Here is a 21176-nt window from a genome sequence, read left to right as displayed (position 1 = left end):
ATATCTCAGGTTCTGTCTGCTTCAACTGCTCCGGTTGTGTCCGTTCTTCCTGTGAAGGGTTTTTTGGAGCATTGTGTTCCGACTGAGAGAGCGAGAGGCCATAATACATCCCCTGGCTGGAGGAGGCCCACTAATAAAAACCGGGATCAGTAATTTTGCTAAGAGCATTAAACAGTCCATTTAACAGTGAAATCCTTTTTATGAGTTCGGACTGTTCTTTGCTCAAGTCATTCTTTCCAACGTGCACAACGATCCAACTGTTCATCTGGTATTGTGGATCTGACATTATTTGACTAAGTTTCTCATGTTCCGTAGGAGAAGTAGCTTTAGGGAAAGGAGCAGTGTGTTATTGTGGCCTGTGTATCTGATAATGGAGATGCCCACAATCTGTGTGTGTCCTGTGTGACACATTGTTCCCCCCCCTCCTCATGCCGCTCTGGTTACCGTTGAGCTCCTGATTCAAAAGCTCAAATCTGTTTATCAAGCGCATGGGTGGAGGCCGAGTAACATAGCATGCTAACCTCCCGTTAGCAGAGTTAGCATCCTGGACTTTCCGGTCACTAGCAGCAGTGGTGTTAGCAGCTCTGATTAGCCAACCCAGTTGTGTAGTTCCATTTGGGTTTAACACCCAGCTTATTCACCGGGTGGCGCTCTCGTTTGACTCAGGTCAGGGCTCCAGCACCACTTGTTGCATTGTGCTAATGCTGGTTGGCTCCCACTCACCCCGGCTGAAGCGGGTTTCTAATGGTCCGTCCTTTCCGTCTGGATGAGGTGGCAGTAATGCTGGTATTCTGCTCTCCAGAAGCGTGACCCTTTGCAGTAGGGACAGCAGTGGCTGTGCTCAGTGTGGGGAGGCTACTTCACTTGAGCTCCACGACACGACGAAAGATCGTTCAAGTGATCAAGTGTTAGTACTCAAAGTTCAGGGACATCTTCAATAGATTTGCTCAGGGAGTGTGGTGTTATGTGCTGTGCTGTGTGTTAGCATACTAGCCTCGGGCACTACTTCCTTCAGTAGCTGTGTTGAGTAGTCACTAAAATTCAAAAATTTCCCTCTGGATTAATAAAGTATCTATCTATCTATCTATCTATCTATCTATCTATATATCTATCTATCTGCTGGGTTATTGTGTTTGCAAGTGTGCAGCCCCTTAGAGGTGTAAGACTCTCGCATTGTAAAGGGTAAAGCGATTCTGGCAAAAGGTTATTGAAATTTTGAGCTCAACAGCCAATCAAATTACAGTCCTCCCTTCCGTATTCCTGAAGCAACGTGTTGATTAGAATAGTGTATGGCTCTGTCCGAGCCACTTTGTCTGTTTCAACATTTTGAGCACACACACACAGAACAGCCAGCTAAAGAACCGTTAAGCAATTAACTGAATTTGACAAAAGATATATTGGATTAGAATCGTGGACTTTGCCTTTATTGTGAGATCCTGTAGACATTAGTAGAAGGATCTTTCCTTCTGTTATGTTCTTGTCTGCTGCTTGTCTCTAGTCTTCTGTTATATGCTGACTGTTGTGTAACTTCATTTCACTCGTAAGTGAGCACGAGTTCTTCTTTATTTGTGAGGTCAGTTACGTGCACCGTAATAATATCACATTTATTTAACTGGATTAGTGAAACCACTGGAGTCTAGTCAGGTGAAGGCACACTGTTTTTCACAGTCAGTGTTCAGCTGCTAGTCGTTTGATCTGCGTTTGAGATGCAGTGCTCTGCTCCGAGCCCAGAGAGAGGCTCGTCAGCAAAGGATAGAGATGGATAAGCTACTCATCTGAAATTCGATTGATTATCCTCCTAGAGATGTACACAGACATTCAACACAATTAAACAAATAAAGAAATAACAAAGCGAAATCCTCTTGTTTCAGTTCATCTGTTCAGATGTAATTCTGTATGTGCTGTTAATATTTTCGTTTTTCATTTTTTTTTTCCCCAAGTGTGGCATTAATGTTTTACCTACTGTTTCAGTAGCATTAAAGGACAGTTTTGTTTATTCAACTAAAATAGTGTTAATGGTTGGATTTTACTGCCCTTTAGATGATCACATATAGTGTTCAGCATATTCAGTGCTTTAGCCAACAAAATAAACCCTCCTGTCTATGAAAGTGTCTATGTTTGTGTTCTTAGACTGCGATAACGGCTGGTCCTGCAACGTCTTGTTGAATGCGGTGTGGAACTCTTTAGACTCTCACTACAAGAACACTTGAATGTTCTACTTAGAATTTAGAACTCTGCTAGGAAGTGTTCTTCAGCTGTATCATGACATCCAGCTTTTTTGTTTCATTTCATGTTAGAGTTGAACTGGAGAACTACAGTCTGAGTCTGCTCTCTGGTGTTTTCAGGAACCAAAGTCTCATGGTCTTCTTGTCAGCCTCTTCATTTAGATAATGTGTAAATATACATCAATATGTTAGCAATTACAGATCTATTTTAACTTGAACACAGCATATTAGAAAAGTTCATGGGACAGGTTTGTATTATTGATATTACATCCAGGCCCTTTTAACAAAACATTATTTGCCAGTGCCTTCGTGAGCATTTGAAGGTATGTTGTTGTTTGTGAAACATTAAGCTTTCGGTGTGATACTCACACAGTCCTGTTCCGAATCTGGGCCTGATATGGTGCACAGCCGTATCGGATCCGACCCTCATTTCTCTGGGCCCGCGACTCCACTGGGTTTCTCCAATTAAAGCCTTTTGCTATTTGTAAAACACAAAGCTTTGGGTCTAATCCTCATCCAGCCCTGTTTTGAATCGGGGCCTGATGCGACGCAGACGCAAGCCGTACCCCGTCCAGGGTCTCTGCAGGGCTTAGCGCTGTGGAGGACAGCAGTGGGATGATGAAAGCAGATCCGTGTCTCTTTGACTTGTCTCTGCTGTCTGTCTCGCCCGTGTTATTCCCTTTGATACATCTCTTCTCTTTCATGTTCGCTCAGCACAGGTGTGTCCAGTTGGAGGTTTTCAGTCATCGTGCATCTCGCCCCGCATCTCCGCTCTTGAGTTCGCCGAAGGTTGCGTAATACTACAGATAGGTTGGCAGATTTTGAAAAAAAGGTCAGGCCCAGAAAACGTTGGAATAGAACGGCATCTGGAGTTTCTATGATAACGTAGTTAATGTTTGTTTACATTTTCATCTTCCTTTCATCCCTGCATCCCTGCAGTTTGCGTTGTGGGCCGGGTTCGGCCCGGAACCGGCCCTGAAGACATAGATCATAGGAATAGAGCTGTCTGTCACCTCCTGCTGTTTGGTAATCAGGTTTGGCCCCAGTCCGCTGCCTCCATTAGCGCTGCCGTTCACTACGTAAATAAAGCACAGGTGATTATCCCCCCTCCGCTGAGAACAGATTTATAATGGATTGTCACCTGGAAGATTATCTATTCCAACCAATATCCACGACCTCTCATCAGGAATATGCATCATGGTAGCCGGATGTTACATGAGTGTTTCCATCTGAAGGTCATGTGTGGTGTGTAATGGATGTCCATGCTTGTGGAGTGTAAGCTGTAGATGCAAAAGCACACAGACACACAGACACAGAGACACACAGACACACAGACATAAAATAAACAAACGAATAAAAGACGCAACAAAACATTTTCACAACAAAGTAATTTTATAGCCCCAGCTTGTCCTCTGTGACCAGCAGTGCAGTGGTGTGATTCCCAATCCGGAATCCCGTTCCGTTTATTATTTAACTCCCTTTCTAAACACTGGACTCTGCCCTATTATGGTGAACCAAATTGCCTTGAAAAAAAGGAACTTGAGGGGCTCTGTGGCAACACTTGACCCAACAGAACACTCGAGTGCAGCCAGAGGAGCAACGCTGCTCCCCGCCTGCCACTGAAGACGGTCACTGCACAGAGGTCACAGAGGTCAACTGGTAGCCGAGAGACTCGCTTCAGCTGCATAATCCCACGCCCCCGACGTAGAAATAGGCTAGGGACAGAAACAAGACAATGCCAAGACGTTACTGCAGGCCTCTAGTCCCCAACAGATGGATTTGCCATGGTTTGTGTCTCCATGTCTGGATCATGTGAAGAGGGGGGTATTTCAGTAGTGTAGGTGGTTGTGCCTCTGGATCATGTGAAGATGTAGGGTATTTCAGTAGTAGGGGTGGTTTGTGGCTCTGGATCATGTGAAGAGGGGGGGTATTTCAGTAGTGTAGGTGGTTGTGCCTCTGGATCATGTGAAGATAGGGGGTATTTCAGTAGTAGGGGTGGTTTGTGAAGATGTGGGTGAAGTAGTTTGTGAGGTGATATGAATATGATGAGGTTGAAGAGGTCTACTGAGGCCGAGGGAGCCTGTGACCCTCTTCTGGTGGAAATGGATTAATTATCTGTGAGACGTGTGATGTGCCCTGGGCTTTCCCAGCAGTCTTTCCATCATGAAAACGCAGCCCCAGATAACGCCTGACGGATGGGGCGGATCCGTGCCACAGGTGGGCCGGACCTGGGCTGGCTCTGACCCTGCTCTGACTCAGCTCAATCTGTCGTTTGTGGACACTTTGTCCACCACCGAGATACACATTCTCACGTCTCGAGAAATGGAAGGTCTTCATATGTTTAACAGAGTGTCTCTCGAACTTAATTTTGCCCTCCCCCCTGGCCGAACGTGTGCCAGATCGGGGAGCCACCTCAGCCAGGTCGGAGGCATGCCTGTGCCCAGGGTTGCCAACACTCATGCTTTTGGCATGACAGACACACTTTTATGTCCTGTCTCACGCTAGCATGAAACAAAAAATCCATTGACTTCAATGCATTTCACAACATAAACGTCACCTCTTTTTGTCAGTCTTTGTCAATTTCACCGATTTTCACGGCAAGTCGGCCTTGAAAGTTGCCAGCTCTGCCTGTGCCAGATCATGGCCGTAACAATGACAGATCAGAGACGTACCTATGCCAGATCAGAGTTGGGATGCTGGTTTCTGCTGCTATTTGCGGTGGTTGGCTAAATGAGTGCCTTGCTGTGTTGTTAAGGACCGGAGATTTGTTCCACCTGATGAAATAATGTGTTGACTGTGGCAAGTGAGGAGAATATTTCCATAACTTGGACATGAGCAAAGGAAAGCATGAGGTGAAAAGACACCATTAGTCATTCCACAGATAACAAAAGCAAGACAAGTGCTGGTGTATTGTCAGAAGGAAAGATAAAACTTTGCTAATACCATGTAACAACTGTATTGAAATAGGAAATGTAAAAACTAAAAATATATATATTATAATAATGTTGTGAGTCATTCCTCTATCTCATGCTCAAGAGCAGCATGTGACTCTTGCTCACGTTTTGGATGAGATGAGATGAGGTGCATATCAGTCACAGAGATGAGCACTTTCTAGTGTGGGGTTTTCCTTTTAGAAAAAATACCTGCCCATGGTGCGTCTAACAGTACGTCCTTGCAGCAGCTGTTGGACCATATTCCCAGTTTAACCATGCTCCCAGTCTAACCATATTCCCAGTCTAACTGTTTTCCCAGTCTAACAGTTTTCCCTGTCTAACCGTGTTCCCAGTCTAACCATGTTCCCAGTCTAACCATGCTCCCAGTCTAACCATGTTCCCAGTCTATCAAAGCTCCCAGTCTAACCATATTCCCAGTCTATCAAAGCTCCCAGTCTAACCATATTCCCAGTCTGACCATACTCCCAGTCTAACCATGCCCCCAGTCTAACAATGCTCCCAGTTGGACCATATTCCCAATCTGACAATATTCCCAGTCTGACCATATTCCCAGTCTAACAATATTCCCAGTCTGACCATGTTCCCAGTCTGACCATATTCCCAGTCTAACAATGCTCCCAGTCGAATCATGCTCCTAATATGGTCTGTGTGGTCTCTGAGGCTTCAGCAGGCTCTTCACTGTTATCGTAACCTCAATTTGGCGTCCGAGGTGATTTGTTTTGGTATCGTCTTACCTAATCTCTTATCTGTGTCTTTGCAGAAAGCGATCCAGTGCTGTTATCAGCCTACATCCCGTTCCCAGTCTCCACTGTGTCAGGTATGTCAACTCTTCGTCTTCCCCATCTTCCTCCTCCTCATTCTCTTCAGTGAATGGGCAGTCTTTGGTACTTCTTCCGAAACATAAAAAGTGTGCCCCTGCTGTGTGTTTTAACACCACACTCAGGAGTTTGGTGTGTGTGTGTGTGTGTGTGTGTGTGTGTGTGTGTGTGTGTGTGTGTGTGTGTGTGTGTGTGTGTGTGTGTGTGTGTGTGTGTGTGTGTGTGTGTGTGTGTGTTGAACCACCCAGTATGCCTTTGTGTACGTTGGTTTTGCCGGGTGTTTTAGATTTTCTTTATTTTTTAAGTTTCATTTTTGAAGGTATGAAACAGGGGAAACAGGGAAACAGGCAAAACAACCCCAGGGTTAGGTGGTAGGGTAGTCCGGCCATATATGCACACACACATGGGCACACACACACACACATGCACACACCCACACACATCCACACACACACACAACCTCTGGGTTAATCTAGCCATCTGATGCAGATATATCACAGTGTTGCTTGCAAGAAGCTCTGATGAAAGGCTCAAATTTAGCTTGTTCATTTGAATCTGATTGGGCGGTGTTCCTAATGTGTTTTTGTCAAGACTGCGCTTGTAAGGGAAAAAGTGTGTGGTGGCTTTGTCTGTAAGAACATGCTTTGCCAAAAGTGAAATAAGACAGAATTACATTTTTGGTTAATTAATTGGAGTTGCCTTCTGTAATGTGCTAAACAGACTTAACTTGTGCTGAGCCTAAGTGTGAACACTTACCATTGAAAAGAGGCCTAAAGTGAACGGGAAGTAGGCTGATGTAGGATATTCATGTTACCCAGACAGGTTATATCCACTGAAGCGAGCTGATGTAGGATATTCAGGTTAATCAGGTTATATCCACTGAAGTCAGCTGATGTAGGATATTCATGTTAATCAGACAGGTTATATCCACTTCTGTCTTTGGTTCAGGAGGGTTTTTAAGGAGAGCATCCTCGCAGCAATTTGTAATAACGTTGCTGTGAGTGTGTGTGAGTGAGTGTGTGTGAGTGTGAGTGAGAAGAGAAGAGAAGAGAAGAGAAGAGAAGAGAAAAGAAGGAGAAGGATATGAAAAACAAAGGGAAAAGGGAAACACTGAGGACAAACTGTCCATGTTTGTACACACACACACACACACATGCGCACACACACAAACACATGCGCGCACACACACACACATGCGCACACACACACACACACACACACACACATGCGCACACACACACACATGTGCAAACTCACAAACACATGTGCATACACACACACACACACACACATGCGCACACCCGCACACGCACCCGACTTTTTTTACTGTCAAGTCTGACTCGTGCGGTCATAAGAGGCAGGGGAGGCAGAACCTCACCTGTCATCTTTAAAAGTAAAAAAAAATTTAAAATTATAAAATAAAATAAATATTCATATTTCTCTACTAAGCTGTGGTATAGGTGTAATTTCTGCATGATTCCAATCATTTCAAGCATTTTTATAATCAAAATCGCTGAATTCGCTGAATTTGCGCATGTCCTATTCAAATAGACGGGAGAAAACAAGGGACATGCAGTCAGGTGAGGCACCATGTATTGTCTGTGGGAGACAAGGGAGGCAGTGCCTCACCTAGGATTGCGCAATCGCTCCAAACTGGGTTTTGCGCATGCGTGCGCATGCGTAGAACCTTTGAGCTGAGCTCAAAACGCATTCAAAAATCATGTAGGTGAGGCACACAGTACCTCTGCCTCAATGAAGGGGGCGTGCGAGAGCGCACCTGTCGGGGTTATGCTGGGGAACGTTGCTCTTCTTCTACACTTCTACTTCACGGCAAAAATGGAAGATTTTATTGCTAAGTTGAAGCAGTTCTCAAAACTGGACTTTCAGTCCAAACGTGAAATGATCAATGATGGGAGACCAATGCCGGAGTTCAAAGGTTTGCTTCAAATGACGGGACAGAAGATAATTTGCTCTTTCCCTGTCATCTCTTCTCAACGTGTGACAATGTCTGGACTGTAAATGAGACCGAAGAAGTTTGCCTGTCAGCGGTAGGTCCACTATGCAAAATGACCATCACAATTCGTAAACTTTTAGATAGGTAGATGCAGTGAATGTCGACAACTTCGACATGTAACGTGTATTTTCTATGATTAGTATGTATTGTGTTGGTTGTAAAGCAGTTATGTCAATGGGCGAAAGTTGATTGTATTTTTCACTTGACTACGAGGTTCATTATATATACATACTGTGATTAGCTATAGTTCGCTGGGAACTTCCCATTCCTCACGTTCCGTTAGCTAGCGTTGGCTAGCGTTGGCTAGCGTTGGCTAGCGTTAGCTAGCTAACCGTGCTGCCATACTGAACCTGATGTATTTTATCATTTTATTTTACTTGTGCAGATGCTGCGTATGCCAACTGTTGTTTGTGTATGATACAGGTATGTTGCTCCAATAGCGAAATATGTGTGTTATATGTGTGTAATATAATATGGGCATGGTTGTTCGAATTGTTTGTGCACTGGTTTACTTTTATTTGATTAATGTGTTGTATAAAATGAGACAGAAGAAGTTTGCCTGTCAGCAATGCTGCCTATGCCAACTGTTGTTTGTGTATGATACAGGAATTAAAGAACAAAGCAATCGCAGTGTTCGTCAGTCCCCTGTTTGACCACCGTCACAACCGTCTCCGAGTTTAGTCGTATGACTATGTAAAAGTTCGGTTAACAAGTCAGTTGAGTATTGAGCCGTATAACTTATCACAATTAAAAAAAAAAACCTGATCGTTTAAAAGTCCTGGTATTAGACATGTATATACATGTATACATGTCTATGTTTTAAACAACTAGAGACTGGAATGACGTAATCACTTCCGGTTTCTGTGCCTCACCAGCCACGAACCTCACCGCATGTCACTGTACCCCCTGGTCCATCTTTTTCCACGGCGCTCATCATCATGGACGTCTCTGTTTCTCAGACAGACCAGGGACAGAAAGGTGTGTGTGTTTATGTGTGTCTGTGTGCGTGTGCGTGTGCATGTGTTATCTGCCAGAAAAACACAAACAGCCCCTCCAGGACAGCTAATGATTCTGTGCTTTGTGCAGGTTTCAGAGAGAGAGAAAGAGAGAGAGCGAGAGAGAGAGAGAGAGAGAGAGAGAGAGAACCCAGGAGTATAAGGAGTTTCTATAAATACTGCATAGTCCCATTTGGGATGTAAAGTGCTACCGGGAGACGGACGTAATAAGTCACGCTGGTCAGAGACGGCCGCTGCCGCTATTACAAGGAGACAGGCCACAGGAATGGGGTTGTCATGGAGATGCACGGTGTCAGACCAAAGGAGCATCTCTGAGGCGTTTGTTTATCAAGGAAGGTTCTCGTGTGTGTGTGTGTGTGTGGCTCTCTTTCCAAAAAGAATGATTGTTTGCTAGCCTCCTCGACTGCTTACATGAGAGGTGCATGGTATGCAGGCGGTGGCTTGAGGATGCTAATTATCATCTGCCGCATGAGAACATTGTCACGGCATCGCAGAAGTAGCCTCCATGGGAACACATATGTATAGATGGAGCCGGACAAGTAATTAGTAGTTTATGTAGATGAGTATCCCTAATGGTATTAGTAATTAGTAGTTTATGTAGATAAGTATCTCTAATGTTATTAGTAATTAGTAGTTTATGTAGGTGAGTATCCCTAATGTTATTAGTAATTAGTAGTTTATGTAGATAAGTATCTCTAATGTTATTAGTAATTAGTAGTTTATGTAGATAAGTATCTCTAATGTTAATTAACCTGGTCGAACATAGACTGCTGTAGAAGCAGAACCTGGTAGAACATAGACTGCTGTAGAAGCAGAACCTGGTAGAACATAGACTGCCTTATAAGCAGAACCTGGTAGAACACGGGTACAGCAAGGATGCAGGACCCACAACAACGGCACGATGATGGTGCTGGTGATGAGGACGCCGATAATGATGATGACGATTAGGGTGGGGGGGGGTGGGGGTGTTGATGGAAACCAGTGTCCCTGAGTTACCCCGTTACCCCTCTCACCAAGGGTTTTGCCCACAATGTTCTGTGTTAGTCGTGTGTGTGTGTGTGTGTGTGTGTGTGTGTGTGTGTGTGTGTGTGTGTGTGGGGATTTAACCCCCTGCCCCCCTCCCCTCCCGGCCCTGGTCTCTTGTCTGCTGTATAAGGCAGTGTTCTATTTCTGTGGAGAAAAACCCTCCTGCGAGGCGTGTGCACTGCCTTAGCTGCTCAGGTCGGAGGGGAGGCCGCAGTCATTTGGTGAAGCCGTGCTCCAGACGGACTTATTTGGGCAGCCAGTTAATTCAGAGGATTTTGGAGCTTTCCCTCTGTTGCTCTCTTGCTCTTTCTCTCTCTCTCCTTCTCACCCACCCTGCTCCCCCTTCACATACTCTCAATCTCTCTCTCTCTCTCTCTCTCTCTCTCCAACCCTGCTCTCCCTTCTCTGTCTCTCTCTCTTTCTCTCTCTCTCCTCACCTACCCTGCTCCCCATTCACTTCTTGTTTTTGTCTCACCCTTCCTCTCTCTTGTTTTCTCTTTTTCTTTTCTTTTGTTTTCTCTCTATCTCCCATCCTGCTCCCCCTTCTCTCTCTCGTTATCTCTCTTTCCCTCTCACCGTCGCCCTCCCCTTCTCTCTCTCTTTTTCATTCTCTTTTCTTTTCTGGGCCCCCGCCTATTGTGCTCTCTCTTTCTTTCTTTTGTTCTCTCTCTCTCTCTCTCTCTCCCACCCTGTCTTGGATTCACATTTTCTTTAACTTCCTCACACACACACTCCTATACTTTCTCCACCTCACACACACACACACACACACACACACACACACACACACACACACACACACACACACTCACACTCACACTCACACTCACACACACACACACAAAGTCTCACCCAGTCTCACCCAGTCCCCCCCCCCCCCCCCCCCCCCCCCCCCCCCCCCACACTCTTTAATTCACCTAATAGCCCCTAAGGCTCTCCAGTGGGGCCCCTGACGTAATAGCGACTCCCTGTGTCCTGGATTTGGCCCACACCTGACCCGCGCCTGTGCCTAATCCTGGCCAGGTCAGGGCCACATCCACTGGGATGCCACTCTCAGTCCGTGGGGGGAGGGGGAGAGGCAGGCTGTTCCTGGTCCTGTTCCTCCTCCTGCTCCTGCTCCTACTCCTAGTCCTACTCCTGTTCCTCCTCCTGCTGCTAATTACTACTCCCCCTATTCTTAGCCTCCTCCATGACACCTCATGCCCAGAAATCCTAGTGGCCATATCTCACAGTGGTCATACTGAGGCCTTCACAGACACTTAATTGCCGTATCTCATAGTGGCATTGAGGTACTGAGGCCTTCACAGACGCTTAATGGCCGTACCTCACAGTGGTCATACTGAGGCCTTCACAGACACTTAATGGCCGTACCTCACAGTGGCCATACTGGGGCCTTCACAGACACTTAATGGCCGCACCTCACAGTGGCATTGAGGTACTGAGGCCTTCACAGGAAGGGCTGCCTGGCTCTGTGAACTAGAGAGTAGTTCTGTTCAGGCGTGTCATTCGACAAAAAAATTACGTAAAAGACACTTTGTCTTCTAGAGCGTTGAAGACCTAAAATTCTAAAAGATAGCAGACATTGAGCGTTTTTTTGTCGCTCAATCTGATTGGATGAGAAGAGATTCGACCTTTTGCCTTGTTGACATGGATGTGGCCATCTGGCTAGTTAATGTTTTTAGCATCCTAGGGAGCTAGCTGTGTCAGCTCTAAAGTTTATATCTGATGAAATGTTGACTGAACGGTCGGGGAGATATAAATTCAAAGAGGAAAAAATGTGCTGTTCAAGATGGTTCTGGTGTGTTTGGCCTGTCTTCCGTGGTCAATGCTACTTCAACTAGTTAACTTATGTTAGTTAGCTAGGTAGCTGAGTTGCCATAGAAACAACATGTTTGTCATCAGTGACAGACGATGAAAGCCTGCAGGTGCTGCGCCATCGCCAGCCCCTCTTCAGTTTTGTCGAGCGACTATAAATTGGTCTTAAGACTCAGAGGCTCAGATCTATGTAATGGTCCCGAACCGTACATACCAACGCTTGAATATTCTGTACGGTTACACCCCTGCTATACCGCAAGGCTTTCAAGGGGGTAGATTTGGCCCTGGTCTACTGAGCACTTGGCTGGCCTTGGTGGAGTCTGAGGGCTTCCTCAAGGAGTGACGTGGCGGTGATGATCCGGCCCTGATAAGGCACAAATCCATTCCGTGGTCAGCTGACTGTTGTCGCGTTGTCTTCAGGCGTCCATGGGGCGAATCGAGGCCTGATCTGGCAGGAGGCCATAAAGGAATCAGCTGACTATAGCGATGTAGCGATTACGTCTCAAAAACTAGAGCTCTAACCCACTGGCAGGAGAAACGGCTATCTGATCGGTAACCATAGCTACCATAGCGCCTACAATGACTGTCTACCATCTTGACAATGCAGTCTTTCTCACTAGTATCTTCTCACTAGCCTCCGGCCTCTGTGGGCGGATCTTGCCCTGATCTGTTACATAGTCGGGGGCTATCAGGGTATCTCGGGGGTAATTAATCTGCACTGCGCTGGAATTTCCTCCCTGACGGAGTGTCCACTGAGGCTGGGGTTTGGCCAGGTCTCTGCTACCAGTGGAGTGTGTGTGTGTGTGTATGTCTGTGAGTGCATGTGAGTGTGTGTGTGTGTGTGGGGGGGGGTGTCAGAGCAGGTCATCCCCCCCCCCCCCCCCTCGCTGTCAAGGAGTTTTGCCCATGTTTGGGCAGGAGTGAACCCGCAAGGAGCTCCCCTGGGAGTCTGAGCACCGCAGGCTGTGGTGATCCCTCGCCCCCTGATCCAACCCAAAATGGGACTGCACCCAATGCTTCAGTGACTGCTCAGAACACACACACACACACACGCACACTGACACTGACACACTCTCTTTTACACACACACAAACACACACACACACTCTCTTTCACACACACACACACACTCTCTCACACACACACTCACTGACACACACGCACACACACACACACACACACACACATGCACACTGACACACACACTCTCTCACACAAACACGCACACACACGCACACACACACACACACACACACACACACACACACACTCCGGGCGGAGGTTTGTGGAATGTGCTGAAGCGTGTGTTATGTAACTCCGTTCGTCCAGCTGAGTGGTAGTAATCAGCGCCTCAGACACCAACGTTTACAGTGCAGTCAGCAGACGCTTTTACCCAAAAGCCCTTTACAGGGCCGTAACAGCACAGTAGTACAGCTTCATGGTTTTATCCAAAGCCCCTTTACAGGACCGTAAGAGCACAGTTGTACAGCTTCACGGTTTTATCCAAAGCCCTTTACAGGACCGTAACAGCACAGTAGTACAGCTTCACGGTTTATCACAGTGTGTGCTCCCTCCATCAACCCATATTTTTTGTGTTGTTAGCGCCTTCCATAGCTACATGAGCTATGGGCACACACACACACACAGAGAGTTCACATACATAACACACACAGGTGGCTATGGTATTTAAAGCAATGCCACACATAGTGGACGTGTAAAATATTACATAGTATCCCAGGTTTAGAGTGAGTGTTTACTTTTGAACACGAAAGCGATATATTCCATTAGCTATTATATATCACGCTTATGGGTTATGGAAGTGAACAGCTGCATGAAGTTGGACATTGTTACGCCCCAACTTTAGCGGCCCTATGGGGCGAACAAACATTCCACCACTGACCCAAAACAACTACTAAAAACACTTTTTAAAAGTACCAAATCCATGGGATTTATTAATACAAAAGCATTCAACAACTACAAGACAAACATAGCTGTACAACCAAATCCAAGGCTGAGAGGCAGCAAGACCAGCAGTCCCCAAGCTAGAAGCCTCTCCTCTGCAGCAGGAAACTGGAGTCTTTATCTGCTGTTTGATCACCTGGTCAGGTGCATCTCATCTGGCAATTAGGGGGAACACAACATGGGCGGAGCTACAGAAAAGGGAAGGAAAGTGACAAACAAAGAACACAACACAATGTGGTCGTAACAGACATTTACTTTTGAACATGAAAGCGATATACTCCATTAGCTATTATATATATATATCAGGGTTATGGATGAGCAAGTGAACAGTTGCATGAAGTTGCCTAGCAGGGTTTTCCTGTAAGTATGGTGTCGTATTTTCCCACCCACCCTGGTGATGCGTTGGTTTTTGCTTTTCAGTTGGCTTGGCTTAAAGGAATATTACATTTGACCCTCTTTGGCGCATTGTGTGTGTGTGTGTGTGTGTGTGTGTGTGTGTGTGTGTGGGGAGCATCACTGGTCTGATTGAGTCAGTCGTGTAGACCGACGTTCAACAACACGCAGGGGTAAACGTCCGTCCGAGCAGAGCCCATGTCTGGGCTTTCCCGCTGAGGCAGCGAGAGAGGGCGCCCAGGCTCTGAGGCTCTCGGCCTTCATCTGGCGCTGACTTCGCTGATGAGCTGGGATGTGATCGATAGCAGCCCTGTGCCATGACCTTGTTAAAGTCGGTCTGGGCATACTAATGGCTCTCCCTGACCTCCACGGGAACCCAAACAGTCACAGATAGAGGGATTCACTGTGTAAACACACCAAGATAAACTGACTTTTTTGCTTTAAATAACCATGCTTCAGGAAGATCTGTGGAGTAGGCCTATAAAGAGGTCTTTTAACAGCAGCATGTTACTCCAAGAACCATATAGTTCCTGTTAGTGGACTCGCAAACTTGAAGTCTGCTGTGGAAAAATAAGCTGTTCAGGTTTCTTTACACTTGATTTGCACTCACTTAAAAGTTAAGAATGGTGTGCTTCTATAAAAAGTAATACAAGTTTTGCTCACAGGCAAGCCGCTGAAGCTCATCTGGTGCAGTGAAACACCAGCAACACTAAAGACACGTGTTCATACCAAGGACATTAGGTTGCGTCCCCATAAACCCTACTGTTGATAAAATATGTGTTGTCTCTGTGCTTCAGTCTACCACGAATAAAAGTCTTCTGAAGGACTGGAAGGAGTGGAAGACATTTACATTTAGTCATTTAGCAGACGCTTTTGTCCAAAGCGACGTACAAGGGAGAGAACAGTCAAGCTAAGAGCAATAAAAACCTGGTGTAACAATACATACTACTTTACATAGGAAATAGAAAAACGACATGCAAAGAAAACGAAGTGCAGGAATGTAACTGCTGAAGTGCAAGTTAATTGTGAAACACTGTGGTTGAAATCACTGGCCCGACAGGCCTACCTACTGCGTGTCCTACCCGCTTACCCCCACCCCCCCCCGCTTACCCCCACCCCCTGCCAGCTTACTACCACTGCCCGCCAGCCCACCCCTCCTCCACGCCCGGTGGTCATTTTGGCTCTCCGCAGAGCCACAGCAGGAGGTGCAGTTTCATCCTTAGAGTGTACCCCTGAGACTCAACATGAGGCTCTTCTCTGTGCATGAGGCAAACCACACACACACACACAGACACACACACACACACACATACACACACACACACACACACACACACGCTCACACATGCGCACCTACACACACATCTTTATACTCTGTCTGTCTACACACCCTGTCTGTCTGTCTGTCTGTCTCTCTCACCCCCCCCCCCCCCCCACACACACACACAGATGTTCATAGAAATACGCAATGGTTCAGAGTTCTACAGAGATGGCTGTCCAACTTGTCTGGACATGACAAACAGGCCGTTACTCGTTAAACAGGAACAGTCGGGCATCCAGCCCAGTGTTTGTCTGCATTAAGCACACAAATGAGCATAAGGTAGCCGTGTGCAAACAGTACATGTGCGCCACTGTATCCTGTATACCTGAGGCCTTCTGAGAGTCGACTGATTGGACAGGCAGACTCACATGACCCACATGAAGGTAAACAGCCATTGGTGAAACACAGGACTGGGCGGAGAGTCCAAACATTGAGGGGTAAGCTTGAGCCACTGCCCTGCTACCTCTGTGTGCTCTCGAACACACCCCTGCTACCTCTATGTACTCTCGAACACACCCCTGCACCTGTCTAGTGCACCTCATAGACACACACATGCACATGAACACATACACACACACGTATGCATACACACACACACACACACACAAACGTACTGTTACGAACCCCTGATTTTCACTGAGTTTTTTTTTAAGATGTGACTTTTGGCACCCCCTGCTGGCTTTTTGTTGTCGTTGTTTTACTGTTTCCCCTTGTGTTCCCTAACCAGATGCAGCCTAATGCCAATCAGCTGTGCCAGGAGCAACCTGGGCCCTTTATCCCGTCCCTGGTGTGGCTAAGCTCAGAGACAGACTGTCCTATCCCTCTGTCTCCGCTGGCAACCGTCACAAAGCTTTTGGCCACGCCTCCTAGCTTCTGGACCTTTTAAGCGTTTAAAACTGTAGTAACATGTACACACACAGACGCACGCACGCAAACATACACACACACACATACACACACGCGGATGCATACACACATGCAAATATACACATGTAGATCTATCTATAGTTACACACATACACACACGTATACCTATGCATATGGACATGCACAGTAGCACGCTCATGCAACAAATACTCTCAGACACACACACATACACAGGTGCTTAGTCATGAGTGGCCGTTAAACTCATGGCGGAACTGCATCCTTGTAAAGTGGCGCTTTGTTTACTTTGTGTAACTGAGCGGCTCCTCCTCACACAAAGTTGCCTGCTGCTTTTGTACAAGAACACACACAGACACATACACACACACACACACACACACACACACACACACACACACACACACACACACTAGGATAAGGCCCTTTATCTGAGGACCAGTCGATACTGCCATCACTCCCAGAGACGCAGATACACTCACAGATAGCAACCGGTGCTCGGTCCGCAATTCAGTTTATAGTCTGTTCCAGCTGCTTCTCATAGAGTTGAAGATGCAGTCCGCAATTCAGTTTATAGTCTGTTCAAGGCTGCTTCTCATAGGGTTGAAGATGCAGTCCGCAATTCAGTTTATAGTCTGTTCAAGGCTGCTTCTCTTAGAGTTAAAGATGAAGTCTGCAATTTAGTCGATACTTTGTTCCAGCTGTTTCTCTTAGAGTTAAAGGTGCAGTCCGCAATTCGGCCGATACTTTGTTCCAGCTGTTTCTCTTAGAGTTAAAGGTAGGGTCAGCAATTTGGTTGATACTTTGTTCCAGCTGCTTCTCTTAAAGCTTCTCTTTAATAGCCCCATCAGTCAAGTTAGTAGAGAGGCTTGCCTGATGTGGGGGTGTGTACCATGTGTGTGTGTAGGGGGGGATCTACCTTGCAAGCCAAAGGTGAGCCGCTGTGTCTTCCTTAATGTGAATGAAAGTAATGCAGTTAAGCCCTAATGTGGTTTTAAAATGCCATGTCAGATATCTCTAAATCATCAGGGTTAGGGTTAGCACAGTACAGTACTGCACTCCTCTCTCTGCAGGGAACAGAGACCCTCTGCGTAGCAGTCACTGGTACTGTCACAGAACAGAGGACTAGCCCCACTGCTGTGCTGTTACAGATAGGAGATGCTAGCAGTTTAGCAGCCATGCTAACATTATCACATACATACTAACATTAACACATACAAACCAGAGAGTTGGCCCCCCACACACACACATACACACACACCTACGTGCACACACATACACACACACCTACGTGCACACACATACAGTGGGGAAAATAAGTATTTGAACCCCTGTCGATTTCGCAAGTTTGGCCACTTGCAAAGAAATGTGTGATCTATAATTGTAATAGTAGGTGTATTTTAACAGTGAGAAACAGAATATCAACAAAAAAATCCAGAAAACTGCATTTTATAACATTTATGACTGAATTTGCATTTGATGCAGAAAATAAGTATTTGAACCCCTAGCAAAACATGACTTGGTGGAATAACCCTTGTTGGCAAGCACAGACGTCAGACTTTTCTTGTAGTTGGTCACCAGGTTTACACACATCTCAGGAGGGATTTTGGTCCACTCCTCTTTGCAGATCCTCTCCAAATCCTTAAGGTTGCGTTTTCAATGGGAGGGAATGAGGGAATGAGGTTCAAGCCCAATATTCCACGGTACATGGCCACATCCATAGTCGTTTCGATGCAGTGGAGTCGTCCTGTACCCTTGGCAGAGAAACAGCCCCAAAGCATAATGTTTCCACCTCCATGCTTGACGGTGGGGATGGTGTTCATATTCAGCCTTCTTCCCCCTCCAAACGCGGCAAGTCGAGTTGATGCCAAAGAGCTTGATTTTGGTCTCATCTGACCACATCCTGTCTCCCAATCCTCCTTAGAATCATTCAAGTGTTCATTGGCAAACTTCAGACGGCCCTGTACATGTGCTTCCTTGAGCAGGGGGACCTTGCGAGTGCTGCAGTACTTCAAACCATTACGGCGTAGTGTGTTGCCAATGGTTTTCTTCGTGACTGTGGTCCCAGCTGCCTTGAGATCATTCACAAGCTCCCCCTGTGTAGTTCTGGGGTTATTCTGCACCTTTCGGATGATCACCGATACCACACGAGGGGATATCTTGCATGGAGCCCCAGACCTAGAGCGATTGACAGTTGTTTGGTGTTGCTTCCATTTACAAATAATCGCACCAATAGTTGTCTGCTTCTCACCAAGCTACCTGCTGATGGTTTTGTAACCCATTCCAGCCTTGTGCAGGTCTACAATCTTATCTCTGATGTCCTTGGTCAACTTTTTGGTCTTGCCCATGGTGGTGAGGTTGAAGGTGTGAAGTATGATTCTTTGGACAGGTTTCTTTTCTACACGTCACCAGTTGAGATCAGGTGTACCTTGTAATCTGTGTGCTTCTTGGGCACATAACTGGTCATTGGGAGCCAGAATTCTTGCTGTTTGCTTGGGGGTTCAAATACTTATTTTCTGCATCAAATACAAATAAAGTCATAAATGTTATAAAATGCGGTTTTCTGGATTTGTTTGTTGATATTCTATTTCTCACTGTTAAAATACACCTACCATTACAATTATAGATCACACATTTCTTTGCATGTGGCCAAACTTGCGAAATCGGCAGGGGTTCAAATACTTATTTTCCCCACTGTACGCACACGCAAACACATACATGCGCACACACACACACACGTACGTGCACACACAGATGGTTACTTCGAGGAGTGGAGGAGGGAGTTGACAGGCCCGAGCATTAGTGTTAGTGTTGACTCCTCCATGGTGCCCATGGTGACCGGATCGACCTCCCAGCAGTCCTGTAAAACACTGAACCCAGAGCAGGGCAGGGAGTCTCCAGGACCGGATCGACCTCCCAGCAGTCCTGTAACACAATGAACCCAGAGCAGGGCAGGGAGTCTCCAGGACCGGATCGACCTCCCAGCAGTCCTGTAACACACTGAACCCAGAGCAGGGCAGGGAGTCTCCAGGACCGGATCGACCTCCCAGCAGTCCTGTAACACACTGAACCCAGAGCAGGGCAGGGAGTCTCCAGGACTGGGTCTGTCAACCGGGACACCAGCAACAGGACTGCAGCAAAGGAGGAAGTGCTAACTCTAAAAATCAGTGAGTTCACAGTTGCTGTAAAAAAAAAGAAAAAACGTGTTTGATTCCGATTCAAACCGTCCGATTCTAATCCAAAATACATTTAGTCAAATTTGCTCAATATTGCTCCTCACGGTCCTCTAGCTGTCTGTTCAGTGTGTGTGCGCTCAAAACAGCTCAGGTGTTAGTACACAGTCCTGGGGCTTTAAATGGGAAACAAACACGGGCTTGGACCGAACCATAAACAGTCCCAGCAAATCAACACTTTTGCTGCTGGAGTACAGAAGAAAGGGATGTAATTTGGTTGGCTGTTGAGCTCAAACCGTCTTTTGCCAGAATCACGGACAGTGCCTGTTTTGTTACGGTGTGTCTGGTTGGGAGGTGCAAAGATAGATGTTTTGTTACAATGTCAGTTTAACATTCTATTGTGTTTCCGTTGTGGTTCGTGCACTTCAATAAGTGTTTTCATTTCAAGTTGTCATTGTACGAACTAAGCCTTAACTGTCATTTCGCGTGACCCGTATATAACTATAAATAAGGACAAACGAACTAAACTCACGACACAGTTAATCAGCCAATTCAAGCGTATTATTTCATGTTCGTGTTATCTACAGCTAACCTGCATACATCTGGACCTTAACAAGGCATCGTTGGTATGTTTTATCCTTTGTTGTGAATTTTGTGAGATACAATATATGTTTATTTAGCCTATCGTAACTGTATGCAATGAGTATATGTTTATGCTAGAATTGATTTGTCTATGTCTTTTGTAAATTTCAGTTTTACACTTCCTATCTACTATCATTAAACCTGTGGACTACGTATATCTTCAGAGTCGTGATTCGTAGGAAGAGTTTAGCTGGCTGTCAGCGTAGAGCTTACCGAAGACGGCACAGTGCCTTTAATGCTGTTATACTGCAAGTGCTTAAGTCTAAACTGTGGAGGTGACCGGCGAAACGGATGAAATCTTGTGATGTGGCCTCTGGTTGGCTCTTCAGTATTTTGCGTTTAGTTGTGGCCTCTGATTGGCTCTTGAGAAATGTGTGTTTAATTGTGGCCTCTGATTGGCTCTTGAGTATTGTGTGTTTGGATGTGTTAAATCTTGTGATGTGGCCTCTGATTGGCTCTTAAATATTGTGGGATCAGTTGCGTGTCGGATATCAGTTGGTTCACCTTCACCTCACTTTGAAGGGTTCAGTTGTTTTTTTGTTGGGTTTTTTTCCATGTGCATTTGGCCTCCAATATGTAAGTGCATGCAGGTAGAGCCAACACCACATGTTGTTCTGCACCTCACGTGTGTTCTGTGCTCGACAGACAAAAACACTAAAACACAGGACACACACCCCACCAGCCAGCTACCTCCCTTTCCCATCCTCTACTCAAATACACACACTCCCTCTCTCTCAATCTCTCTATTTCTCTCTCTATCTCTCTCTCACACACACACACACACACACACACACACACGCGCGCACAATCTCTTTCCCTCCCTAATTCACTCACTCACTCACAAACACACACACACACATAATCTCCCTCTCTCTCTCTCTCTCTCTCTCTCTCTCAAACAGACACACGCACGCACACACATGCACACAGCCAAT

The 21176-nt window shown here is 46.1% G+C and overlaps 1 protein-coding gene across 4 annotated transcripts in view; it reads left to right on the top strand.

Annotated features, from left to right (window-relative positions):
- Positions 1-21176, top strand: part of LOC105910660 (1-phosphatidylinositol 4,5-bisphosphate phosphodiesterase beta-4) — an 88553-nt gene that overhangs the window by 14550 nt on the left and 52827 nt on the right. For all 4 annotated transcript variants that reach the window (XM_031581354.2, XM_031581356.2, XM_031581355.2 and 1 more), the window contains one exon: positions 5940-5996. The gene's annotated coding sequence lies outside the window, so the exon portion shown is untranslated. The remainder of the gene's footprint in view (positions 1-5939; positions 5997-21176) is intronic.

The sequence above is a fragment of the Clupea harengus genome, chromosome 15 (genome assembly GCF_900700415.2).
Source record: "Clupea harengus chromosome 15, Ch_v2.0.2, whole genome shotgun sequence".
Taxonomy (NCBI): Eukaryota; Metazoa; Chordata; class Actinopteri; order Clupeiformes; family Clupeidae; genus Clupea; species Clupea harengus.
Note: the sequence above shows the minus strand (reverse complement) of the source record. Positions and strands in the feature narration are given on the sequence as shown.